The sequence below is a fragment of the Odocoileus virginianus genome, chromosome 20 (genome assembly GCF_023699985.2).
Source record: "Odocoileus virginianus isolate 20LAN1187 ecotype Illinois chromosome 20, Ovbor_1.2, whole genome shotgun sequence".
NCBI classification, from domain to species: Eukaryota; Metazoa; Chordata; class Mammalia; order Artiodactyla; family Cervidae; genus Odocoileus; species Odocoileus virginianus.
Window position 1 is genome coordinate 40,557,202 of NC_069693.1, and position 27,619 is coordinate 40,584,820.

The window sequence follows — 27,619 nt, forward strand, 5'->3', positions numbered from 1 at the left end:
AAATTCTCTGCAGTTAATGCACCCCCTGGTTGTACCCATCCCCCTCTTGATTATTGCTGCACAGCAGGGCTTCCTGAGCAGACGGGAAGCCAAGGGGCCCTTTGCAGAAATGACTGGGAGATGCCCCACTGTGCTTCATGATGTTCAGGACTATTTATCCCACCAACCAAAAAGCTGCTCCCTTAGGAACCCAGAAGGGTAGTTTGAGGTCTTGTCCTAGAAGAAAGTGTCTACCATCCTTACCTCCAACTTCTCCTTCAATAAGAGAACAGAATTTCTATCCACAGGAAGAATAGTTCAAGTCACACCCAATCTGACCATGTTTCACTCTTTAAAAAGTTATGAGATCCAAAACTCTAATTCAAAAACATATGCATCCCAGTATTCATAACAGCACTATTCACAGTAGCCAAGACATAGAAACAACCTAAATGTCCATTGGCAGATGAATGGATAAAGTAGATGTGGTGTGTGTGGAATATAACTCAGCCACTAAAAAGAATGAAATAATGCCGCTTGCAGCAACATGGACAGACCCAGAGATTATCATACTAAGGAAAATAAGTCAAAAAGAAAGACAACTACTGTATGGTATATGTGGGTTGTCACTCCCTACTCCAGAAAATCTTCCTGACCCAGGGATCAAACCTGCGTCTCCTGTTTCTCTTCCAGTGGCACGTGGATTCTTTACCACTGAACAACTTGGGAAACCCTATATATGTATAACTGAATCACCTGCTGAATGGCAGAAAGTAACACAACATTGTAAACCAACTATCCTTCGATTTATAAAAAGTCATGAAACCAAATAGCCCCATTTCTGACCTCTAAGGAATGTCAGCATTCAGAGAGTTCGAAAACAATGTCCACACGGCTCAAGGATGTTCTGGATCAGAAAACATACAAACTCAAAAGGTATATTCTCAGGGACATCAGCCTAGATGGACAGTCCCTTCCTCTCAAGAGAGAAAAGTCTGATATCTCAGTGGTGTTGCTGTCTGCCATGGACACACCTCAGAGCAACTCACCGCCAAGTCAATCAGAGGCCTCCTTGATTAAAAAAAGAGGGCTCCCAGGAGGAGACAGAGATGAGAGCTGCCTTCTCTCTGTGCCAAGCAGCCCCACTTCAGCACAAACTTTAATTTAGAGGGAAAGGAACACCAGAAAGTCACTCCTATGTGGCAGAGGGAGCTCAGAGTCTTGATAGAGCAGGAATCAGATAAAAGATCACAGAAATAATATGTTTGAAAGGTCAGCGGAGCTTTATGGAAACATATTTTGTGAAATGGCATGCGATTCTCCTTTTATATAAAAGCTGTAGCTGTGGCCAACTGCTGGTCTCTTTTACATTATCTAGAAGAAATTATAATCTGAAAGGAAAAGCATCTAATATTTTCCTTTATCTCCTCCTCCCAATCAACACTGACACAAAAGTCATCCTCATCACACAAGCTCCCTAATTCTACTTGAGCTTGGACCCTCTTATCACACAAGCTTACCTAGTGTTCCAAAAATGAGGATTAGGAAGAGAATACTGTGTTCTTTCTTACAAAAATGGCTTTCTGATTTTTTTTAATCAAGCAGCACAAGTCATCTCCTAATGTTGGTGTGTTATTTCCTGAAATTGTATATAATAGGTCTAGAAAAGTTTGGGGAGAGAAAAAAAAGAGTTTTGAAGTTTACTAAATGCCCACCATCTCCATAACCACTCAAATCAGGCTATTTTTTTTTAATTCCTTTAAATTAAATATCTTTGATAATAAATGCAAATTAGGGGACAATAAATTATAACTTCTAGGCTGACCAGTGACTAATTACATATATTATAATTAACTTCAGTTTCCAGCAGAAGGTATTTATCTTAATAATCAGCCCATATACATTAGCATATCTTAAAGGGATTTGCAAAATAGGCTTTACCATTTGAAGAGTCAACTAAACTTCCTCCTGGGTCTATGAAAGGGTGCAGAATCAGAAGAGATGGAATTACTTTAAAAAGAAGTTTGGACTAAATATAAGTTGAGAAACTTAGATTATAGGCATAAAACCCTGACTTAAAAATATTTATCCTAAATATACCCTCTGACCATCACTACAGAGCTTTCAGGTTCTAAAAATCTACAATTTCCCACATCTTTGTTCAAAAGATCTTCAACCCTACTCTTGTGAGCGCATCCTTCAACATTTTGGGTTAAGTTTGAACTTTACTGAAAAAGGATGGTCAGATTTTTCAGGAAGCTTTTGCTTGTTTTCTATAACAAATGAGCATGGTTTTTCTAAATCATCAAAAAGAACCCACCTTGGGTGGTGGCAAGATGGATACTACTGATTTCAGTCTTATCTCGGATCTTCCATTTACTTTCAAAACAATTACTTCCCTGGCCTACATTTGGAGGAGATCTTGGGATTATAAATAAGGGACTTCATTGGCTTTCTGAGGCCCAATTATCTGCTGGTTTTTTGTAAATTTCAAAGTTTTGCTTTCTCCATTTGCTGTGGGGTTCAGGGGTACTGACTAAATGCACAGGAAGACAGTCCCCAGGCTCTCCCCCTCCCCACCAGCAGCTTGCAATCCCTTGAAGGCGATGCAAACCTCCTCTTAGGGGTTTTTTCTCTGGCGCTCAGGAGTCTCTGGGGTGAGCAGTTAAGCCTTTTGATACAGCTGGTAATCCCGGCCCTGGCCATTATTTCTGCATTTTCCAACCGTCCCTGGGTAATTGTCCAAGGGACTTAGACAAGGCGGACCAGCCAAAGGCACCAGGAAGGTCAAACCACAATAGAGCATGCCCTGATTTTATCCAGGAGATTGATGCGCAAATCACCTTGATTTCGATTTGGCACTGGGGTTATAAAACGCACTTGCAATCACCGATAACACGGAAGCTCTGGCCCGGGCGTGGGACAGTGTATTTTACACTCTCTGTGGAGTTTTCCCTAATGCAACCATAAATCAGCTCGCGAAGCAGGACATTTGGTCCATGCTAATAGAGACAACAGTAAGAAACCCTGGGGTGCACGGGGATGGAGACATTTGAGGAAGTTGCCAAGACCTCTTTATCTTGCGTCAGAGCCACCCGGATGTAAACTTCAAGGGGATGGGGTGGAGGGACAGAATACAGCTGGGGGCTTTAGAGGAAACCACAGAGGAGACCGGGATCCCCCAGCGAGAATATATGCACACATCCTCGTGTGGTATAGATTTCTGAGTCCTTGAGCAGAGATTCAAAATCTTGACGTGGAAGAAAGAAGAGCAGAGTAGAAAGCAAAGTCCTTCTAAGATACACATTTAAGCATGGGAAAGAGAGTCAAGTGTAGCAAGAGAGAGAAAATAAGCAATCCAATAAGAAAATCACACAGTGGGAGACAACTTTTGGCAGGAGTTACAATATCCTTCCTAATGGGTCTTTCCTGCCTGCCTCCACAGAAAGCTGATATCAAATTCATTTTTTTTTTTTTTTTGAAGGAAAGCAAGGTCTCTAAATACTTAAAAACTCACAGCTGCAGTCAGCCTAGTTTACATAATTGTTTCATAAGGTGTCCTGGGTGGGAGGGTCTGCTGGGGTTGGGATGTTGAATTCAGTATCAGAAAAAGAAAGAAGTAGCTGGTACCTCCAAGCAAAATCATCCCCTTGGCCTGGTGGCCTCTGGCTGCAGTTCAGCCCCCAATTCTGCTAATGCAAACTGCTCAGCTGCCCCGGTCTTCCATGCCTCCCGGAGCTCCCCCCATCAAACTGCTTGTGGGAGTCCAAGCCAGCAAGCATCTGGCCTTGGTCCGAGGGGGCAGCAGGAATGGGGTGGAGAGCAGGGGGAGGAAGGGGAGCCTGGGGGGTGCGGGGAGCTACAGAAGAAGGAAAGACAAAATCTAGGTTGGAAAAAAAGACAGTAATTACTTACATTATTTGTTCCCAACATCTTTCTTCTCCTAGAGCTTCCAAACCTCTCCACGCATCTAAAGCAAGTACAAAAACATCTAATGAAAATGATTCCTTGGCTTAGGGTGACACAGATGGCCCTTTCTCCCCCAATAAAACAGAAACCCATGGGCTGAATTTGTGGAAATTTTTCCTCTACCTCATGCAACTTGAGTTTAAAGAGAATCTGCTTCACATCCTTTATGTGTTTTAAGCCTTTTGTAAAGTCTCACATTTGTAGTTCTGAATGTCTTTTAAGAGTCAGCATGATTTGAGTTTGAAGTTGATGAAACTGGAGAAAGCCAGCCCTGGTTGTAAAGAACCCTACTTGTAAGGAACCCATAGGGTAATATTTGCTGAGCAGAAAACCTGTTTCTTTCTTTCTTTTTCATCTGGTGAATTTAATATTTTCTAAATCGAAGTATAGTTGATTTACAATATCGTGTTAGTTTCAGACATGCAGAGCAGTGATTTAGTTATATATATACATGTGTGTATGTGTGTGTGTATCCCTTTTCAGATTTTTTTCCTTTATAAGTTATTACAAATTATTGAGTATAGTTCCCTTGTTGCTTATCTATTTTATACATTGTAGTGTACATATTAGTCCAACTTTCTAATTCAAGATAATCATACTAAATAAAGTTAGCCAGACAAAGACAAATATCACATGATATCACTTATATGTGGAATAAAAAATAATAATAATACAAATGAACTTATTTAGAAAACAGAAAGAGACTCACAGTCATAGAAAACAAACTTATGGTTACCAAAATGGAAAGGGGTTTTGGGGGAGGGATAAATTAAGTAGCCTGCTTCTTAACAGACTATCATTCTATGTTTCTGCTTTTCTTTTCATTAAAGTAGAAAACACACACGGACACACTTCTTTTTTTTTTTTAAGCCATCCTTTCTCTTATCAAGGTTAGAGAATAAGTTACTAAGTGGAAAAGTTGCACTGAGTTTTGAAAGGGGAAAGAATCCTAACCAATTCTCAAAGCTCAGAGTCCTGAAGGTAATATGTGTTTCTGGTATCTGCCTTCATTGTATCCAAATTAAACTCTCCAACGGTTGTATACAGTTGAAACGGACACAAAACAAAAAAGAAAAGATAGGAATAAAGGGAAACTCCCTGCAGCACTTTGCCCCAGGTCAATTTGAAATAACCAAAAAAAAAAGAGAGAAAGAAACACAGTAAAATCACATTCTCCTTTCCCAAAGGCGGAGGCTGCGCTGGGTGATTAGAGAGCTGGGCGACGAGACAGAAACCCCAACGGGCAGCTGTGCAGGCGTCCATCACTCGCCTGCACGAGCTGAAAGGTGTGGGCGCCTGTGCCGAACGGCCACCCCACACCAGGAACAGTCTTCTCACTGAGGGTCCCTCGGCCAAGTGGACACACACAGATTTCCTCCTTCTGCTTCCAAGCCAGAGGGAGCTTTCTGGTTGTTGCTCCCCAACCCCCCGCCCCAATCCAGAATGAAAAGGCAGAATTCAGAGGAGCCCTGTGTCCCTGCCTCCTGGGATCCTGGGCGGCCATGTGTCCCCTAGAGCTGGAAAGGCTGTGTGCATCCTTCAAGGTGGTGGGAGATAGGAAGGAGACGGGGGGACGTGTGGGACCATCCTGGAGACTCCCAATGCAGGCCGGGTTTTATTGTGTGGCCTTCATTTTCACTTCAACTTCTCTGGGAGGTGGGGGACCCGGTCTAACCCCATCTGGTCACTTTGGGGAGGTGTGAGGCCCTGGGCGTTAATCTGTCCAGGCTCTCTGGGAAAGGTGGTGATGGCCCTGGGCTTGCGGGTTGGCCTGGGCATCCACTAAGCTTGGGCACCTGTGAGCTCTGTGACAGGGAGGGAAGAGACAGCTCCCACAAATGAGGGAAGAAATAGTTGCTATCGGTGCCATTGAGATTAAGCGCTGACTGAGATAATGCTTGTAAAATGCTTAGACCGGTGCCAGGCACACAATAAAGCCCAAAGTAAAACTAGTTTGCATGTGTGTTTGTTTCTTTTAAAAAAAAATACTAACCTTAAAAAAAAAGGACATGGGGAGGGACTCTGCCATTCTGAGTGTCACCAAAGCATGCCTCCTATAAGACCATCTCTAATACATTCCGAAGACACACCAACCCCAAATGACTTCAATTCAGGCCAGTTGTGTGCTGATAAAGGTCACTAGGTTCCCAGATCAAATGGGACCAAGAAAATGAGCACAGATTCAATAATCCTTTCTGGTGGGGGAGTGGTGAGACCTCAAAGTGTTGGGGATCAGAAAAGGCAACTTTTCAAGAGGGCTTCACACGATACCAGGTTAAGCGGCAACACGGCAGAGCTCACGACAGCGGTGGGTACACCAGCTCCTGGTGACAGTCTCATACATCCGTTCCAGAAGTGCTGGATCAAAAATCGCTCAAGTGATGGGCCCAGGGGACAGCGGTAAACTCAGGGATGATGAAGACCCCGGTGATGTGAAAGTCGTGTTTCTAAAGCAATACATTGCAATCTATATTGACGTCGCATCTCAGCCTAATCAAATGAATGGATTCGATCTTGTCAGTGGAATCCATTCTAATATTGAGGCTCTGATATTCTTTTTGTAATGCAAAAAACTGATATGGCTGAGGACTTGGAGAATTTAAAAAGCTGAGGGCTATTTAAATAGGTGAGACACCTGCTCTTGTGCCTTCTGCCAGGCCCATCAGCAAGGATGGGGTGTGGGGGAGGCCGCCGGGGGGGAGGGTCTGTGTACATCACACCCATTCTGCTTCTCCCCTCTAGCTTTCCCTTCCTTGGGCGCATGCGTCTTCTGCATCTCTCAGGATGTGCGCGTGTGTCTTGCTCTGCCCCCTCTTCTGTCTCTCTCTGTCCACAGGACTCCACACCTCCCACGGACACCGTTCTTGATAATTATAGTTTATTGATTCTCCTGGTGTCTGCTGTGCCCCGGGCGCCGTGTTCTTCATCTTAGTTGGGGCACCATCTCGTCGTCCATCACAGCCCACATTTCTCAGGAGGCAAAGTGCCGCAGGTTCCGATCCAGAGAGAGAGCGGCTGTCTGGACCGAGGCCCGGGAACCTCTCAGAGGTGGGCCTGACCCCTCCTCCCACCCCCAGCCCCCCAGCCCCTCCCGTCAGCTAAGGCCCTGGGGGCTTAGTCAGGAGGGCAGTTGAAATCATCGGGGGAGCAGTAAAAGGTGTATTGACACTTACCACATGCCAGGCAAGTTGTCAGTGCCGGTCACAGGCAGTCTCCACATCCTCCTACCCGGCTACGAAAGAGGCTCAGAGAGGTGCAGGGCTCGCCTGAGGTCACACAGCTGCTAAGTGTCACAGCTGGGGTCCTCACCCCTTGCCTGCACACACAGATTCCCAGCTGTGCCCCCCACCCCCCGGAAAGGTGCAGGACCAATGAGGAGGGTAAAGCAGATGGTGTGAGCTGAAGGGAAAATGCCCCAAGACGCTGGTTTAAACAAAAAAACAAGTCTTCCGAGACTCGCGTGACTGGCAGATTCCCCGCCCATTGCCACCCAGAAAGAGAGGGTCCCCAGCCAGCTCGAGCCGTGCCCCAGCTGCCGTCGGAGACGACCTGGCTCGCAGGCTGTTTACTTCTCAGCCATAAACAGGAAGGCCATAAAAGGGGCCCCTGTGGGTCAGCCGGCCTCCTCTCCCTTTTCCTCCTTCCCCAGTACGTGTCCCCAAGCAGAGGGAGTGTTTCTTTGAAGGCTGCTACCTTCCAAGTGCTTCGTCCCTTTGCCTTCTCTGTCTCCTGTGGGCTGGAAATTCCCACTGTGAAAGTCAGTCCTTGGAGAACAGGGGTAGTCCCCAGAACACAGAGTGACCGGGACTCATATGCAAGGACCTGCTGCCCACGCCACCCCGCCCCAGTCTCCACCACACCACCTACTTGTTGAAACTAAGAGGTAAGTAGGAGCAGTAGAAATGACCCATTTCCTGAAAAGAGAAAAAGTGTTAGTTGCTCAATGGCATCTGACTCTTTGCAACCCCATGGACTGTAGTCCTCCCCAGGCTACTCTGTCCGTGGGATTCTCCAGGCAAGAATACTGGAAAGGGTTGCCATTCCCTTCTCCAGGGGATCTGCCCCACACAAGGATCAAACCCAGGTCTCCTGCATTGCAGGCGGATTCTTTACTGTCTGAGCCACCACCAGGAAAAGAGAAAATTGTCATTCTAAAAGAAACCTGGAAAGAAAGAGGCTAGGATATTGAGACGTGAGGAGAAAAAGCCACCAAGGAAAAACCAGCCAGCATGTCTCCAAGATCCTCCTTGTCACATTCTTTCCCAAGAGATTTGGGGTGAAGAAAAAGGGGTCCTCCAGCCAAGCAGGGTGCCATGTTGTTCTGTCGGAAGTGCATGATGCTCAGGCTTATTAAAGTTCTGAGAAGTCATGCAAAGGGGCTTGTTTCATTATGGGACTCGGTTTTCCAAATCTTGGCCTCCAAGATTCTGTTTCCACTGGGGGTCCATTTATTCTTAACGCCTTTCATGCTCCCCTTTGCACTTTGGGGACCTGCAGGTTAATGCATGAGGTCAGACGTTCTGAACGCACACTATTCTCTTCCGATCTTGACTTTCCTTGTCAGAGCCTTCGTGTTGAAAGTCTCGTGGACATGACCTTCTTAACTGCTCATTGTTTTCATTCACCACGAACGTGCTGAGCCTCATAGACAAACGGCGGAAGAAAAAACAAGCAGATGGAAATACCTTGGGCTCATCAGGGATTTATGAAGGACCACTGTGTCCGAGCGGATCTTCTGTTTCCAGGAAGTCCCTTCTCTCTTCGGCTCAGTGACCCCTGACCACATCCTGCTCCATCTCACAGGCTCACGTTGACAGTCAAGCTCCCAGGTACTCACCACATAGAAGGATGTGTGTTTCCTTGGAGGTAAATTTGTGTCTAAGGATAGTGGCTTTCTAGAAAACTTTGAATAACCCTAACAAAACATTTTGTTTTGTTTTTTTTTCCATTTTCTATGTTTTTAAGTCCTTGAAAAATCTATGTGAACTTTCTTTACTTCCAGGAACAAAAACCCAAGCTCAGTCATCTAACTGCATGAGACCTGTCTTCTCTGGACACAAACATCTGCTTGCAACCCTCCCTGCCTGGCCTTATCAGCTCTTTGGAGGCTTCTTAGACCACTGCATCTATTCCCACCCCCTTTCTCTCTGGCTTTCCCTGCCCAACTTATAAGCCTGACTTTGTCACTTAGCACATACCTGTTACTGGCTTGAATTTTCAGTTGCTTTCTGTTTTGTTTGTTTGGTTTTGTTTTTAGTGAGAAGTTGGAGGTTAGGGTTGGAAGGTCTCACACTGGTGAACAAAATCAAGCCCTCTGATGTCTTGATCTCGCCATGTTCTAAAAAAGAAAATCACTTCAATCAGCTGCCTATGTATAGTAATCAGGATTTCACATTAAAACTCTGGATTTACAACCTCTCTTTAAAAACAAAAAATCGGAAGATCTGGCAACAATTGACTCACATTCCTCTTTTACAACCGTCAGCTGGAGCTGAGTAGCAGCCTTAGATGGGACAAACACCGTCAGTGCACAAAAGGACCCACCCTTCCCTGGTGTCACTGAGAAAGAGTCATTGACCCCCATCCACCGCGGACTAGCTGTGTGACCTTGGGTGAGTGACTAAACTTCCCTGTGCTTCAATTCCTCCTCCAGAAAATGGGAACAAGAGTCCTCTACCTGTATCAGTTAGTTTAAGCTAGGTATGCTGTGATTAAAACAAAAAAAAAAATGTTTTTTTCCAGCATCTGCAGGAATGAATATAACAAAAGCTTATTTCTCACTTATGCTCTGTTTACCGCAGGTTGACAAGGGCAGGGGACGCAGAGAGGATGCTGTGACCATCATAACGACTTGGAGGCCCAAGGGCAAACGAAGGTCCATCTTAGCACACACCCCCATCATCTGTCCAGGGATTGTGAATGTCAGGGTCAGGGAGGAAAGTGGGGAATCACATACTGACTCTCAAAACTTCCTCTTGGAAGAGACACATGTGAAATTTATTCACATTACATTGACCAATGCAGGTCATGTGGCCTGGCTAACTTCATGAGGGTGGAAAGAGACAGCCCTGATGTTTGCTGAGGAGGAAGAGGGAACCCGAGGCAGATTTACCATGATGCTTCAGAGCCTTTCTCTTTTTGGGGTGCCTTCCAGGACCTGGTACCTAATTTTGTTCTGGTAACTTTGGATTCCCTTTCTTGAAGTTGCCTGCATGCTTAGTCATGGCGGACTGTTTGTAACCCTTTGGACTATAGCCCACCAGGCTCCTCTGTCCATCAGGTTTTCTAGGCAAGAATACCAGAGTAGGCTGCCGTTTTCTTTTTCAGAGGATCTTCCTGACCCAGGGATCAAACCTGCGTTTCCTATGTTTCTTGCATTGCAGTTGGATCCTTTACCTGCTGAACCATCTGGGAGGCCACTGCCAAATCACATAAGCTCCAGGTTCTACAAAACCTGTGCCCACCTCTGGCCAGAAACATTTGTTAAGAGCTCTTGAGGACTTCCCCAAGACCTCATGGACTTGCCGTTCAGATGAAATGAGTGAACTAGAGGCCCTTTCAAGACAGTATCCAGCAGTGGGTCTGCACTCTATCAGCATTGGACTTTATTATTATTACCACAAAAGTAAACGCTTAACGCACTGCTGACTCATGCTGGACACGAGACACACACACTACATTTGGTTAGTAAGGAACTCTGATTCATCAGGAAGTGATCATTAACCAACATGGACAACTGCTGTGATAAGATGGCTAAGTATTGGGGTGTGTGTGTGTGTGAGTGAGTGAGTGAATGAGTGAGTGAGTGAGTGAGTGAGTGAGTGAGTGAGTGAGTGAGTGAAATCCCTGAATGGCAAGTCAGGGCACCTGTGACCTTGAAGGAATCTTGTCACTTTCCTGGACCCTAGGCTCCCCATGTAGACTTCCAAGGAAGTGGAGCTCGGTGACTTCTCTGCTCCGTGATGCTAAGTTAGGGGCCCTTTGAAGGGCTGTGGGCAGCACGGGTAGAAATGCTACTTGTGGCAGAGAAAGCAGATTGTTTAGGTTGACAGCCCCACCTTGGCAAACCACCCATCTGGGAGGTCGGTCTGCAGACACTGTTCCTCTCAATATTATAGGCCTGTGTGTCTTGCCCTTAGTCATCCAAATAAAGCATCCCTGCTGTCCACTCCCAGAAGCCTCCACGCACCCTGCCCCATCACACTGTCACTGGCTCACAGTTGTAAGTCCATTTTCTACCATGCTTTTCTGGTCAGAGACAAGGGACGAAAGCAAAGACCTCCCTGACAAAGTAGTCAAACCCTTTGTCCGATGTGTTCTTTGAATTTTTTTTTTTAATCTTCTTTTGCAAGTTCCCAACTGCAATGTCTCCCATTGCTCACATTTTTCCGATTTGAAAGAAGAAGGAAGTAAAGGAACACACCAACCCTAAGTCACAAATAGCCCCCTTCAAGTCATCTTGCGTGCATTTACCGGCTGAGTGACTTGGGCAAGTTCTTCAATCGCCTGTAAAAAATGGAGACACCTGCCCTACTCATCACTGGTAGGACCTGATTAGATGAAAATGTTTTGCTATGTGTAAGACACCCTACGGGCTTCCAGGTGGCGATGGTGGTAAAGAACCTGAGCATGCCTGTCAATGCAGGAGACATAAGAGACACAGCTTCAATCCTTGGGTTGGGAAGATTCCCTGGAGGAGGGCATGGCAACCCATTCCAGTATTCTTGCCTGGGGAAGTCCATGGACAGAGGAGCCTGGCGGGCTACAGTTTATGGGGTTGCAAAGAGTCAGACACGACTGAAGTGACTTAGCACGCATGCAAGACACCTTACAAATGTAATGGGATAGGGAAGAGTGGACTGCAATTAATTCTGCTTTGATTTTTCTGAATCAGCATGTGTTTGTTTTTTATCACTAAATCAAGAATGAATTTCTACAAACAGTGCCTTAAAACAAGACTCATTTATTATCATACTGTTCTGTGGGGCAGAAGTTGATGTGGGCTCACCTGGGTTCTCTGTGCCAAAATCAAGGTGTCAGCCAAGTCGGACTCTTGTCTGGGAGCTCTGGCTGGAAGAATCTGTTTTTAGTGTCACTCAGGTTGTTGGAACAATCCCATTCCTTGTAGCTACAGGTGTGATGCCCCATGTCTCAGCTGGCTGTCAGCTGGGGATCACTCTCAGCTTCTCCAGGTCATTCACGTTCCTCCAAATGTGGTCCCCTTCAACTTCAAAGCCAGGGAGTGATGGAACTTCAAGCCTCTCACTCTTTCAATCCAGGACTCAACTGATTATGTCAGGCCCACCCAGATCATCTCCCTGCCGTGAGGTCAGTGTAGGTAGGACTTTAATTACACCTGTGAAATCCCTTCACAGCATTATCTGCATTACGGTTTGATTGAGTAACCAGAAGAAGAAAGTCTTGGCAAAGGGGGAGCATTTTTAGAATTCTGCCCATCACACAGTGATTCTGAAACTAGGTTTCCTAAGAGTAAGATGATGCTAGCCATCCTGTGAAGAAAGGAATGCATAGCCAAATAATTTTGGGGAACACTAATTGAGCAGAGTGAAACCCATTTTGTTGGGGAGGTTTTCATTTCAGGACATATCAGAGCGATTGATAGACCATGTGACTCGTCACGATATATATCTCCCAGATATATTGGGTAACCCTTTCTTGTGAGAATACCTTTTATTCCTCATAAACCAGATTAGGATATGATTGTCCGACTTTTAAAATGAATTTTAGCTATTTGGATAGCCAAGGATCCAGGAATTCCCTATATCCTTGTTCATCAATTTTTAGAGTCATGACTTCATGATTCTCAGTTGACTCATTACCTCTTAGGTGTCCTTCGAGCCATAGCCTGGAATGACCGCTTACCAGAAGGGGTTAATTATTTGTGCTCATCCAAAGGGCCTCCACCCCCCGCCTCAAAGGGCGAGGTCCACGGTGTCATGCCTCACTGGCCCTAAGACAGCCGCGGTGTTCATAGTCTGATGGCAGTCACTACCTCAGGCGGATCCCCTTGCCCCAGAATTCAGTTTGCCTTTGGTTAAGTCTGAAAGGCTAGAGTGAGATTTGCTCCCACGAAGCTCAGAAGGAAGGGATGGTGTGTGTAGCTGAAACTGCACCCTGAGCAGAAAGGAGTGCCTTTTCTGGGAAGGCAGAGGCCCCCAGCATGCAGCCTCATCCCCTGCTGCCCCCTTCCCCCTCCCTGGTACACATCTGGTCCCAGCAGCGGTCCCAGGGCTGCAGCCTAGGCTGGACCTAAGCTGCTGCCGCCCCGTGACTCAACCCTGTGCTTTCAGGTTAGGAACTCGGCTGCAAGTTCGACATTATCTCCCCTGACACTGACTCCAAAACAATGATGGTTTTCAATCTGTTCATCTGTGACCTTGTGCTTCATTTGAACTTGTGGTTTCTTTTCCCTCTAAGGATCCCCCCAGCCATCTTTTGGGTGAACAGCAAGTGTGCTCTGGGCACGCTAATAAACTGCAACTTCAGATGGAAGGTTTCTCTTGCTGGAGGCGAGTGATTAAACATTTTAATAGTGCAGCAAACTTATCAACGGACTCAAGGAGTGGGAAAAAAGGAAGTCTTTTTTTTTTTCCTCTCAGCTTGTGTTTAAGAGTATTTTACTACTGAGGGTTATGTCTGTCAAAGAGTTTTGGAGCCCAAATTTGACTTTGAACAACCTCAAAGGTACCTGTAATGCACACTGCATCAGGCCCTATAAACAGCCCAGGATTTTGCCTGCATATGTCTTACTATCCCATTCAATATCACCATGGTGCCTAAAAGGTTTTTAATATAGATATTAAATATATCTATATCATCACTTCACTGCCAGCAGGAGCTGTATTTTTTCCTCTGGGGTCTTCTGAGCTATTTGCTGCTGACATACACTATTAAAAATAAACCTACCCTGAGGAACTAGTCATTTTACATGGTACTAGAACTAATGTTATCATTTAAGTAGCTCCAGAGATTTGCCAACTAGAGAGGCCCCAGATAACGATGGAAACATGATCATGTGAGATAATCTTCTGTGAGGAAATGACTTTCATCATCTGTAATATGTCATTTAGATGCTTATTTAAGACTTATACTATTGAACGAATATCGATGCCTTCAACAGAATAAAAAGCATCAATGCCACAGTGAGATAAAGAATCAGAATTACTTCCTGGGGCTTGGGAATGGACCAGATCTGAAATATCCCTAGAATCTGTGTAATGACTAAGGAAGAAGGGTGGAGGGGAAGGAAGAAGTTCCACTTTAATTTCTCTAGCTTCCTTGTGGGAATCTGCAGGCACCGGAAGGTACAAGTTTCAGCAATCTGCATAATAACCTTATAAAGGAGGCAGTATTTTTATCCCCATTTTACAGAGGAGGCAAACTGAGGTTCAGCAAATTTTCTTAAGCTGAAGTTCCAATTGCTAGGACACGGAAAAACCAAGGTTTGAATGTGGTTCTAACTCCAAAGCCCATCTGTACTACACAACAATTGTCCTCACCATTTGTAGAGGGACCAGGATTCTGCAACTCTCTACTCTGCCCAGGAGGCAGAGAAATAAATTTATGATGTGATTCAGTATCTATTCATCCATTGATTCAGACAACCAATAAATATTTCTTGAACATCACCAATGCTACTAGGTACTGTGTTAGGCACAGAGCATACAGAAATGAAAAAGGTCCCGATTCCCACACAAAAGTCGAATGTCCATATGCAGAGCCTTATGGTTTGGCAGAAACTGGATGCCCAAGTTGAATGCCTGCACTGCTTGGTAAAAGTCAGTGCCCATGTAGTCTGCCTGCACAACTTTGAGTAATTTTGACTCAAAGTTTGGATGGGAGCAAGGTCCTCTTCAACCTATCTTCAACCCGTGACATCATGCTTGGGGCCCTCAAGAGATGCAGACACCATTATTCCATATATAAATTAATTTCTGTGCCCTACTCTTATGCACCATGACATTTATCCACTATTTGACCCTCCTAATAGCCCAGGAAAGTAGGCAATGATAGCCCACTTTACAGATGACCAAACAGGTTCAAATAGGTGAAGTAATTTCTCCAAGACTGAGGGATATAGTGCACTCAGGACCTGAGCCTGATCCTTGACTCTCATCCCCCTCCTATGAACCCATTACAAAGAATAACATCAGGTACGAGCTTGCAGCCTGCCAGGCCCTTTCAGGTTGGTACCCCTATTATGCCCATTTTAACGGGAGGGACCTGGGGAACAGAGAGGTTAAGTCGCTCACCCAGGCTCACACCACCAGAAAGAAGCAGACACACAACTCAAACCTGAGACTTCTGACTCCTGACACCAAACTTCCTAATATTGTTCCTTCTGAAAAAGGGAATTTAGTCTCAGTAACAATTTGCCAGGTCTGGCCATGTTGCTGCTACTTTAGGAACAGAACAAAGCCCAAACAGTAAAGAGGATCTCTTTTCTCATCCCTCTTGCCTCTCAGATGCTAAGCTTCCTGCAGCCTCATCAGATCTGGGGTTACTGAGTATTTGCAGAAAGGGTGGAGGGTCTATGGGCTTCTCTGGTAGCTCAGTTGGTAAAAGAATCTGCCTGCAATGCGGGAGACCTGGGTTCGATACCTGGGTTGGGAATATCCCCCTCCCCTGGAGGGCATGGCAACCCACTCTAGTATTCTTGCCTGGAGAATGCCCATGGACAGGGGAGCCTGGCAAGCTACAGTCCATGAGGCTGCAAAAAATCGGACATGACTCATTGAAAAAGATCCTGATGCTGGGAAAGACTGAAGGCAAAAGGAGAAGGGAGCAGCAGAGGATGAGATGGTTAGATAACATCACCGACTCAATGGATATGAATGTGAACAAACTCCAGGAGATAGTGGAAGATGGGAAGCCTGGCATGCTACAGTCCATGGAGTCGCAAAGAGTGAGACCCAACTTCATAACTGAACAACAGCTTGGGGATCTGTTTTTGTATGGAAAAGAATAATAATTTGTATGAATGGGTCCAGTGGAGGAGGGACAAGCAGATGGAAAGAGGGTGCCAGGGCTGGTTCTGGGCTGGGCTTCTGGGTGAGGGGCACAGCCGGTCTGACAGGACTTGGCAAACTGCAGCCTGTCTCATCGCTAGTCATTTTTACCTGCTGTATTAGCATATACATATGATATCTGTTATCCTAATTATATCTATTTTCCCAGGTACAGACAGACATACCCCGGAGTTGGGGGGCCCATTAGCAGATCACACGGGCTTCTGCAGCTGTGTTTTGATTAGCAGAAAAGGTTCTTTGGCATCGGAGAACTGAAATCACCTTTTAGGGTGTGACAAGCGCAGCCAAGCGTCTCGCAAGTGAAAATCAGAGGTTTCTCTAAGGAAGGAGTGAGAACGACCACAAAGAATTAAAAGGAGAATAACCTTTAATGGTTTCAACTGTGGAAGCTCAGTCACGCTAAGGCCTTGCCATCCATCAGGCAGCGTGGCACTGAACTCTCCGCAGACCTGCCTTCGCCCCCATCCCCACTTGACTTCCGGGAGTTGGGGGGTGGGGAAGGCAGGAGCAGCCCCCCAGGGGGAGCCCAACCCACCATTGGTCCAGGCTGGGCTCCAGCAGGGGAGGGGGCGGGGCCTGAAGGTGTAGAGGCCGAGGGTGGTTGGAGGAGGGATCAGACACCTGCCCGAATGACTGGCAAAGGATATGCAAGTCATTATGCAAATAACCAAAGCCGTCCTTTAGCCCCTGGGGCTCAGGATTCCTTTTAGAAGCCAGGTAGGTATTTTCTTGTTTGCTCACACCCTCCACGGTCTTCTAGCCCACACTCTTGCAGCTTCCTTGGGAGGGCTGTGCTTCATCTTACAAATGTGGCTTATGGGTCAGTATCTTAGATGTTAAGGGTGCAAATCCTTTTAGGTGACATGTTCATGAGTTCTATCTTAGTTGACCCTTGACAACTCTATAAAGGAGCTTAAGGGGGTTTTCTTAATATCACCCCCATGGTACTGAGCCTAAAGGCATGAATAGGCTTGCCTGAGGTCAAACAGCCAGCCAGGCTGTGTGTGAACTCTGCCTTGAATGCAAGGGCCCTAACTTGCGCAAGCTTAGTTGCTCAGTCACTCAGTCATTTGGGACCCTGTGGACTGCAGCCCACAGGCTCCTCTGTCCATGGGATTTTCCAGGCAAGAATACTGGATTGGGCTGCCATTTCCTCTTCCAGAGGATCTTCCCCGACCCAGGATCAATCCTGCATCTCCCTGCATCTCCCACAGTGACAGGTAGATTCTTTACCCCTGAGCCAGCTGGGAAATTCTAACATGAGTCTGATGCTATTCGCTCTATATTTTTGTGATTAAAATATTACACGCTGAGATGGTGAAGGGACTGGGGAGGCAAGGACTGGAGAATCAGGAGAGGGGATTCTCAGTCTTTTTTCTTTCCTTTCCAAAACAGTGGCAGGGTTTCTCACTAGAAAGGGCCAGGTTGGAAGAGTGGAACAGGGCTTGATGGACTGAAAATACCTCTCAGGTGATTAGGATGTGTTCCCAGGTACATATGGCTGAGAGTTATTCATTAATTCATTCTTCCCTTCAGCAAATATTTATTGAGGACCTACTGTATGCCAGGCATTGTTCTTTGCAGCTTCTGTCAACTGGGGGCAGACAACTATCAATTGTGCTAAGGGCAATGACAAAATAAATCGGCTAAGGCTCACTTAGACAGAAGAGTCTTTCTGAGAAAGGGCATCTGAACCAAGAACCTTTAGGGAGCTTGAGTCAGCCCTGCAGGAGTTGAGAGAAGAGTCTTCCAGCAGGGGTGTGTAACAGGGAGATTTGGGAGCAGAAAGATCAGAGTTTGAGAACCAGAAAGAAGCCTGGGAGCTTCCCTGGTGGCTCAGTGGTAAAGAATCAGCCTGCCGATGCAGGAGACACAGGTTTGATCCCTGGTCCAGGAGGATCCCAGGCCACGGAGCAACTAAGCCTGTGCACCACTACTATTGAGCCTGTGCCCTAGGGCCTGGGAGCCACAGCTACTCTGCCCCTGTGCCATGATTACTGAAGCCCGCACGCCCTAGAGCCTGTGCTCTGTAACAAGAGCTCTGCTAGGCTTAGTTGCTCAGTCGTGTCCAACTCTCTGTGACCCCATGGACTTTAGCCCACCAGGCTCCTCTGTCCATGGGCATTCTCCAGGCAAGAATACTAGAGTGGGTTGCCATGCCCTCCTCCAGAGCATCTTCCCAACCCAGGGATTGAACCCAGGTCTCCTGCATTGCGGGCAGATTCTTTACCATCTGAACCACCAGGGAAGCCCAAGAATCCTGGAGTGGTTAACCTATCCCTTCTCCAGGAGATCTTCCCAACCAGCATCTCTACACCCCAGCTGGATTCTTTACCAGCTGAGCTACCAGAGAGAAGCCACCACAATGAGAAGCCTGTGAACAGTAACTAGAGAGTAGACCCCGCTGGCCACAACTAGAGAAAAACCCAGCAAAGCCAAAAATAAATAAATATAAAATTATTTTTAAAAAGAAGAAGGTTGGCTGAAGGAAAACCATCCCAAAAACCAGAGCAAAGTTTTTGAAGAGCACATGGTAAAGATGAGTTTGGAAAGGGAAGATAGAAGGAGCCCCAGGGGGCTCAGAGATTTTCTAAAAGTAATTTTAAGTTACCTGTAAATGTGTGGCTTACAAACAACACTTTAAAAAAAAGAAACAGGTTAGAGTAGTATAATATTTTTATGCGGTCATTCTCAAACTTTAGCATGTGTCAGTCACTTGGAAGCTTTGGTATATGTTTTAAGAGTGGATCACGTTCACAAAAGTTTGAAATCTCAAGAATTAAAGACTGAGGACCTTTCTCTGGAAAAGAAACTGCCATTTCCTTGTCCATCTTCCCAAACCAGGTATCAACCCATGTCTCCTACTTTGCAGGGGGATTTTAGTGACTTATTATAGAGTTAGGATTCCAATCAGTATGGTGAATATATTGATGAGCCTGGGTTCCTTGTTGTAAGTACAAGGTGAGTTAAACTTATACACACTTATGGATATTTAATGGATATTATTGTTTCCATAGTGGACCACAGTCAACTCCCCAGTGTCTGAATCTCTACTCTGTCATCTTGGAAAGGCATGCAGTTGAGGGTTTGACACCAGCTCTAGTGACAGATTTGAGGTTAATCATATCTAGCCTGTGTTTTTGTCATGGTCACATGACCCAATTCTGGTCATTGAGACTGAGGGGGAGATTTACTGGAGGCTTCCAAGGAAGTTCTTTCATGCACTTTAAGGAGAGAGAATGGGAAAGTCTACTCCCACTTTCCCCGTTGAGACATGAGCAAGGAAGCCAGGAGTCCAGATGCTGGTGATTACCATCCTGCAGCCAGACGATGAGGCTGGCACAGGTCCCTACTGCCATGGCAGAGGTCCTGGATTCAGCAAGGCTGGGGCTGGAGGCTAATAAATTATCTTATTGTTAGATCAGGCTGAGAAGAGTATCATGTTACCGTCATCTGAGCTCATCCTAACAGATGCAGCACCGACTGAAAGGAAGAGCCTAACTTAGTGGTTAAGTGCTTGATGTCTGGTGGTGGTGGTTTAGCCGCTAAGTCATGTCTGACTCTCACAAATCCATGGACTGTAGCCCACCAGGCTCCTCTGTCCATGGGATTTTCCAGGCAAGAATACTGGAGTGGCTTGCCATTTCCTTCTCCAGGTGATCGTCCTGATTCAGAGATTGAACCCACGGGTCTCCCACATTACAGATGGTCTCCTGCATTGCATTCATATTCCTTACTGAATGAGACACCAGGGAAGCCAGTGTCTGGACTCTGAGTGCATATCCCAGCTCTGCCAATTCATGTCTGTGTGAAGTTGGGCCATCTACCCAACTCTTATGAGCATCAGCTTATTAATCTGTACAGTGAGGCCATTAATGTACTGTGGGAGTGGTTTGCCAGTGCCTGCTATCTTGAATCCAGCCTCCCAAACATCCAACTCCTTTGGGAAGATCCCAAATAGAGTATTGTGTTGGTGAAAGATGAAGCTTGCCTGGCATTACTGATGCTTAACAGACAAGATCTTTTTTTTCCCCCTGCCCTGGCCCAGCCACATGGCAGCTCCAGATGCAAAACTCAGCAAATCCAGATTGAGGGACTAGGACCTGGAGAAGACTGCAAGTCATGGTGATTGGAGCAGCACATGGGTCACCAGGACCTGCTCTCCCCTGCCGCCTGGCTCTCGGGGCTCACTGGGTCCCTGTCCCTTTCCACAGCCTTGAGTTCCAGCCTTCTGACAATTAACATAAGGCCAAGCTCCTGAAGAGCAAGAGTCATCGCTTACATTGCAGCCCCCAGTTTCTTCCAATAAATTCCCTCCTTCTGAAACAGCGAGTCAGCTTGGGTTGCTTGCAGCCAAGAAGGCTTGCCAGATAAAAGCGCCTCCTTGTCCGGCTGCTCTGAAGCTTCACTGCAATCGCACCTGGAGAGTAGAACACTGAATGCCTGGCTCAGGACGGGGCAGCTCTCGAGACGATTACAGACCTAGATGGCCCCCAGGAAGGGATGAGCTGAGTTAAACACAAGGTTTGAAGTCAGCAGGAAGGATGCACAGAATCCTGGTTGCTGAACCGGCCACTCTGCCCTCTGGACTCAAGTTCTGGCTGCTTGGGATGTCCTGTTGGCCATCTTTACTGAGAACTGGCATCAGCGGGTGAACACAATGGAAGGAAGGCACAGACCCGTCCACCAGCCACACCAAACCAACAAGTGTTGAGTGATGATTTGGGCAACAAATGTTCCTTCTTAACCGTGGTTCATCAGCCCTAATGTGAAAATCACTTCACAGTCTGGGGATGCACGGACGATGGGCCCCAGGAGGAAAACAGATGAAGGTGAAGGGCTCACAGGCAGAGGTCCAAGACCAGCTCCGGAGGTCAAACAGTTATCCCAGGGACGTGTCCTGTAACTGCTCCGCCTGGCCCATTTACCACCAAGCACGCTTTGAAGTGGTCAAACCTGCTTTTTACCTGACAGGTATGGATCAGGCATGTGGTCTTACATTGTCACTTAGTACATTCCACACACCAAGGGACCATCGCTATCAACAACATCATCACCAACAGCATCTTTTTCTTCTTCCTAACATTTATGAAGCTACTATTAAACCCCAGGGAAATGCCACAAATTTTCTGCACGTTAGTTCTTTAATGCTTAGAATTGCTTTATGAGGCCAGGTACTATTACTGTCATGAATAAACTGGTGCTTGGAGAACCTGGGTGACTTGTCCAAGGTCACACAGCTAACAAGTGATGGAACCACAATTCACAGCCAGGATTGGCCATGTCCTTAGCCACTCAGCTCTGCCCCAGCCAATGATGGTTCCAGGATGCTCTCTTTCCACGCCTCACACTCAAGTGTTCTGACTCTCATTTCAGCCTGCCTTATTCTCAGCAGACCTTTCTCGGCAGCCTGAGCAGCCACAGAACAGAACTTTTGCTAAAGTACCTTTGTGGGTTTTGTTTGGAAGATGAGTTTTATGCCCTGGTTGGGGCTGGTGGAGGATCTACATTGTAAGCTCTTACGTACGAGCCGTGAACAAGGCCCTTCAGGGACCCAGGTGGCTCAGTGGTAAAGAATCCACCTGCCAATGCAGGAGACTCAGGAGATGCAGATTTGATCCCTGGGTCAGGGAGATTCCCTGGAGAAGGAACTGCAACCCACTCTAGTGATCATGCCTGGATAATCCCATGGACGAGGAAGACTGGTGGACTACAGTCCATGGGCTCGCAGAGCGGCACACGACTGTTTATGCATGCACAGGACTGATGACAATATACTGATGACGGCCATTGAATGTCACATGCAAAGGTAGAGGGTTGGGTACACACTCTTTCCTGTGAGTTTGGGCTTCAGACTTTGGATTCGTAAAATCTCCCCTGGCATACCAGTGCTCAAGGAAAGCATTATTTATGAATGGGATTTTCAGGTGTTGCACCCCAGATTAATTACTTTCAATCCTATTTAACAGAGGTCCAATGTGTCAGTGATGGAAAAATGAATCACAGTCACATCACTCCGAAGAGGAAAAACAAAATCAGAAGAGGCATGCTTCTTTCTGAAAGGCCATCATGCAGGCAGACTCAGGCCGTCCCTGGGTGTGGCGGGGGGGGGGGGGGGGGGGGGGGGGTGGTTGCACAGAATGGGCATCCGTAGGGGAGCAGTCTTGAGAACTATCATGTACACGGGCAGGTCCCAATACTACACTGCTGGGGCTACTTTAGCTCCTGACTTTTTACTCCTCCTTTGATCCAGGGACGCACGAGCAGAGCTAATCAATGAGATGTGTTGACAGAGGTGCCTGTAGCACGGCCATTTCTCAGGCCCGACACAGATGCACCATCACCAGCAATGAAAGGCTGCCAGAGACAGGAGGACGGCCCATCCCCTGGTAGACTTGTCTGATAAACGTCCCCCATAAGCTCCCAGTGAAGAAACCATTTCCAGGAGGCATCGCGCCACCAGCCTGTCACCTGGCCTCCTACATCCCAGTGGACATTTCCGTGTGTTGTTTAACCTGGCTTTACCCTGGCTTGCCGGTACTGAGCAGGCTGTCTCCAAGGGCGCCTCTGCCTACTTTATTCCCATGGGTCATGTTGAGAGAGCAGATCTCCCGAGGAATGTTGATGGAGGGTTGGTGGTGGCTCCTGGCTCCCTGGGAGGTGTGGCAGAGACTCGTGCTCCGGAGAGGCGTTCCAGATTAAATTACCCCAGGGAGGCCACACCTCAACAGGCCTTCCTCATTTCTCGGAGAGGAAAAGGCATGATGCTGCCAAACTAGTTGCCTAACAGGCTTTTTCCCCTTCTTCTTCTGTCTTAAAAAAAAAAAAAAAAAATAGAGTCTGGATGCTGCAGCCAAGGCGGGGCCAAGCGTTCTGCCTCCTCACTCCAGGCAGACGTCCCTGGCTGGGCTTGGTCAGAGTGGGATGGGAAGTAGCCAAGAGTTGTAAGGCCTCGTTCTGAAATAGACAACACAGACACACCCCCACGGGGGCCCTCTCCTTCTGCACTCCCTACACGTGTTAAAATGGGCAAAACAGTTGCTCCGCTCACAGCATTCTTACTGTAAAATGCAGGTGGGAAGGGCAGGGAGCTCTCGCTGGCCTCAATTTGAACCCATAGCATTAAGATGCTATTGGTCTGAGGGGCTTCCGTGGTGGCTCAGTGATAAAGAATCCGCCTGCCAACACAGGAGATGCAGGCTGGATCCATGGTCTACGAAGATCCCACATACTGTGAAACTACTGAGCCCGTGGTCTGGAGTCCGGGAACCCCAACTACTGAGCCCTTGAGCCACCACGACTGAGGCCGGCACACTCTAGAACCTACACTCTCCAACAAGAGGAGCCACCGCAAAAAGCCCATGCACTTCTACGAAGAGTAGCTCCCGCCCTCCACGACTAGAGAAAAGCCTGAACAGCACTGAAGACCCAGCCGAGCCAAAAATAATACATTAATTAATTTTTTAAAAAGATGCTCTAAGGTCTTAAAAGTTAGGAAAATAGCCTCAGGAGATTATTCTACTCCAAAGTCAGCTTAGAGACCCAGAGGGTATTCACAGGTAGAACTGGGGACCGTAGTCTCTGGAGGAAAGACTGGCTCACCCAGAGTCTCAGCCTGAGCACTATGACATTTATTTTACGCTCTGTAACTATTAGTCATGGGCAGGCTGTGCTACGCACTGTAGGATACTTCGAGGCATCTGTGGTCTCTACCCAGTAGGTGCAGGTAGCAAACCCGTCCCCCAGCCATGACAACCAAAAATGTCTCCAGACGCTGCCAAATGTCCACAGGGGTGGAAACTGCCCCCAGGGGGAACCACTGCTGCAAGCAAAGGTGTAGAGGTGAGCCTGGTATGTCCAGGATCTAGAGAGACACTGAAAGAAAGTAAAAGTCTCACAGCCAAGCCCAGCTCTTTGCGATCCCATGAACTATAGCCCTCCAGGCTCCTCTATCCATGGAATTCTCCAGGCAAGGATACTCAAGTGGGTTGCCATTTCCTTTTCCAGGGGAATCTTCCCGACCCAGGGATTGAACCCGGGTCTCCTGCATTGCAGGCTGATTCTTTACCATCTGAGCCACCAGGGAAGCCTGTGAGAGACGTTCCAGAGCCACAAATTAACACCCACACCGTCGGGCTGCCAAGAGAACTAAAAGAGATGGACAGGACCTCATAAAGCAATCTTCATCAGCGGTGGCAGCAACCTCTTCTGAAGCGCCTCTCACGTGCCAAGCTTGTGCCGACCGCTCAGCACACACCACCACGCCTAACAAGTATGAGTGGTTATTAATGCTAGTGCCATGCATGGATGACTCAGAGTAATGGGCAGCCAGAGGGATCATTTTCACCAAATATGGACACCACAGCCAGGCCGCACTCACTGCCACATGAGAAGAGTGAGCTCGTGCTTTCTGTCCCTTCACGGACGTGGGGTCGCAATGGAGATACTCCTGGAACCAGGATGAGCTGGAGAGCTGAACCATGCACCTACTGGAGGATGACTGGCCTAGGGGACCCATCACACAGCCCCACCTGGCATGCCCTCTGTACTTACTGGCCACTCAGTTCCACCCTCACTACACTATGAGTGGTCTGTGACCTGCAGCATCCACATCCTGATGCCTGGAGCTGGTTAGAAATTCAGAATCTCAGGCCCCAGCCCTGACCTTCCCATTCAGAATTGGCATTCGAACACAATCCCCAGGTCATGTCTGAAGGCTCTGAAGCTGAGACATTGCTTTATCGTTAACAATACGAGACATGAGTTTGAGCAAGCGCCGGGAGGTGGTGATGGACAGGGAAGCCTGGTGAGCTGCAGTCCATGGGGTCACAAAGAGTCGGACACAACTGAGCGACTGCACTGAATGGAACAGTACAGGCTGCGAGCATCTGGCAGCATTTTAGAGTGTGCCCAGACCCATAGCTTTCTCTCGCTAGATTCATTCATTCCACAAACATGTACTGAATGCCTGCTATGTGTCCTGCCCTAGTGGGGCAGACAGTCTTGTGGCCCCTCACCACCACCACCCCAGACAAGTGACTGCACAGATGAAATCCCTTGGGTTACCTAGGAAGAAGTGAATCTCTACCAGCTCAGGAGACTCAGGGAAAATCCTGCTGCTGATAACAAGAGCAAGGGTTTTTACTCACACATCTTTTTCCCAGATCTTGGCTCTTTCTCCTGCACCTATACTATGTTTCAACTACAGTCATCAGAGTAAAAAGAAGACACAGAAGTTTCTGCCTGTTTTAACTACTAGATCACAACGAAGGCAGGATTGGGGGCTGAGAGGTCACTGACACTGACCACCAGCTTCAGTTATGAACTCACCTAGAACCAGAGATGGTTTAATTTTCTAAGGTGGGTTAGCTTTGCTCAAAGCAATTCAGTTTCATCAGCTCCAAATCACCCATTATGAAAAATACAAAGCAATCACAGCTCCTGAGATTTTAATGAAACTGCGCCCTCAAACCCCACCTTCCCATCCTTTGAAATCAAGAAAGAAGTTCAGATTATGTCCATAGTGTGAAAACCAAAATGCCACTCCAAGTCCCTTCCTCACCTGGGCCTTCTAAAATCTGAAAACTTTGTTGTCATTTATTTCCATTTAGTTTTGTTTTCTCATAGAGATGTCTTGAGACCTGGTCTCAGGCCTCCAGCAGCTCCATGGTGCCAAGGACATTACTCAAGAGTCTCAGTTTTCTCATCTGTAAAATGGGGGCATTTGTGGGGCTAATGTGTGCACTGACTCCACCCCAGCCCAAGTCCTGGCCTGTGTACAACCAACAGCAACTACCTTCTCTCCCCATTTTTCCTGAGAACATTCCAGGGGGCTGCTGAGGGCTGATGGTGCCTGATGAGGCTTCTAAGGGATCCTCCAACACTTCTGGTTGAATTGTAAAGAGTGCAAAGGAGCCCCATTCAAATGTAGAGGACGGAACCCTGCAGAAGGGCTGTGGCTGCCCTACAAGCCTGCAGGTGAGCTCACTGTTGCCTCTGACAGTATTCTCTGGGTCTTTTGTGATGCCCAAAAGAAGAAGAAGACAGCTGTGAAGGTCTCAGATGGGGAATGAGGCTGTGAGTTGGTAGGGACACCTGACTGACATTGCCCCGGTTCACCCAGCTCAGAGAAACACCCCACTGCTAGAGCTTTCTCTCACTCCTGGGACAGAAGCTGAAGATGCCAGTGATCATTTCCCCAGCTTCCCTTGCAACTATGAAGCCATTACCAAATTCCCAGCTAAAAACTGATTCCCAAGCCAGGGCCCATAAAGAATCCAGTTCGCTGAGGATGTCTCAGGAATGGGGTTCGTGGCAGCTTCTGTGGGCTCAGCAGTGGGACTGTTTCCCGCGGCATTACAGTAAGACCCCTACATTCGAACCTTCAAGTTGCAAACTTTTCAAAGATGCGAACATGTGTTCACATGTCCAATCATGTAAGTTAGTTCACGTGTCTTGGCATTATCTATGACAATTGAATACCTAAGTTAACTCTGTTGGACTTAGAAACAAATTGAACTTAGAAATACTCTCTTGGAACAGAACCCATTTGTATGTAGGGGACTTATGTAATGATGTCTCCTGGGAGCTCTTCTGGAGATCAAATCTAAGACAGTCCTGAGTCTGACTCTCTTGCCCTCCTAAAGGATCTGTGAGCCCCTCCCCCAAGTCCCTTCAGAGGTTATTTCTCTGTTGAAATAAAACAGTGTCTTTTGCTGAAGCTAAGCACACTGATGGAAGCATCTCTCAGTTTAACTTCTGACCTTAAATGTAGCTTGCAGAGAGAAGGAAGTACATATTGATGGAGAAAACCCTGTCACTGACTCACCTCCCCTATGTCTGCCTGAGTGCTTCTCCAAATGAGGTCCTGGAACACATGCATGTGAGTTCATTAGCATGTACTAGGGTATTGATAAAAATGCAGATTCCTGGCCCTTACTCCCCAGATACTGAATTAGAATCTATGGACCTGTGGTTCAGAAACATGCATTTTTAGCAAGTCCTGTACCACAGTTGTTTTGCTCCCTCAGTGTGAGAACCACCAGTCTGGGATGCTTTCTAACCTTTTCCACAGACACCCCTGGAACACCCGTGTGGCTCAGTGTGATCAAAAGGAGAAGCTCTTTGTGATCAGAGGCAACTGGCCCTTGGGAGCTGAGGATGCCCCAACCCCCATCCAGCTTCCTTGAGCACTGACACACCACTACCCTCCTTGTGACCACACTGGCTGAGAGGTTCTGAGCTACTCCAGAGTTATTCAAACTGTGATCTGTGGATCACGCTTGGTCCAGTTTGCTGTTAATCTACTACACCCTAGCCAGAGAAACTGAAAGTAAGCAGCTAGGAGTTACTTGGGCAGTTTGCCAGAATAATTTGATGTTGCTGAGACTGTACAGGTGAACCTTGTTTTACTGCACTTTGTAGATACTGCATTGTTTTAGAAATTGAAGGTCAAGGCAACTCTGTGTTGAGCTGGTCTATTGGCACCATTTTCCCAACAGCATGTGCTCACTTCATGCCTCTGTGTCACACGTTGGTAATTCTTGCAATATTACAAACTTTTTCACTCTCATTCTATTTGTTATGGTGATCAGTGATCTTTGATGTTACGACTATGACTT

The 27,619-nt window shown here is 47.0% G+C and overlaps 1 long non-coding RNA gene across 9 annotated transcripts in view; it reads right to left on the reverse strand.

Moving 5' to 3' along the window:
* LOC110139726 (uncharacterized) overlaps positions 1-27,619 on the reverse strand; it is a 78,776-nt gene that overhangs the window by 40,926 nt on the left and 10,231 nt on the right. For 7 of the 9 annotated variants that reach the window (XR_011482233.1, XR_011482239.1, XR_011482236.1 and 4 more), the window contains 4 exons: positions 9,147-9,286; positions 7,816-7,862; positions 7,122-7,684; positions 3,895-6,967 (listed from right to left, as the gene is read on the reverse strand). This is a non-coding gene — a long non-coding RNA (uncharacterized lncRNA). The remainder of the gene's footprint in view (positions 1-3,894; positions 6,968-7,121; positions 7,685-7,815; positions 7,863-9,146; positions 9,287-27,619) is intronic. The other 2 variants (XR_011482240.1, XR_011482238.1) reach the window with 2 other exon arrangements.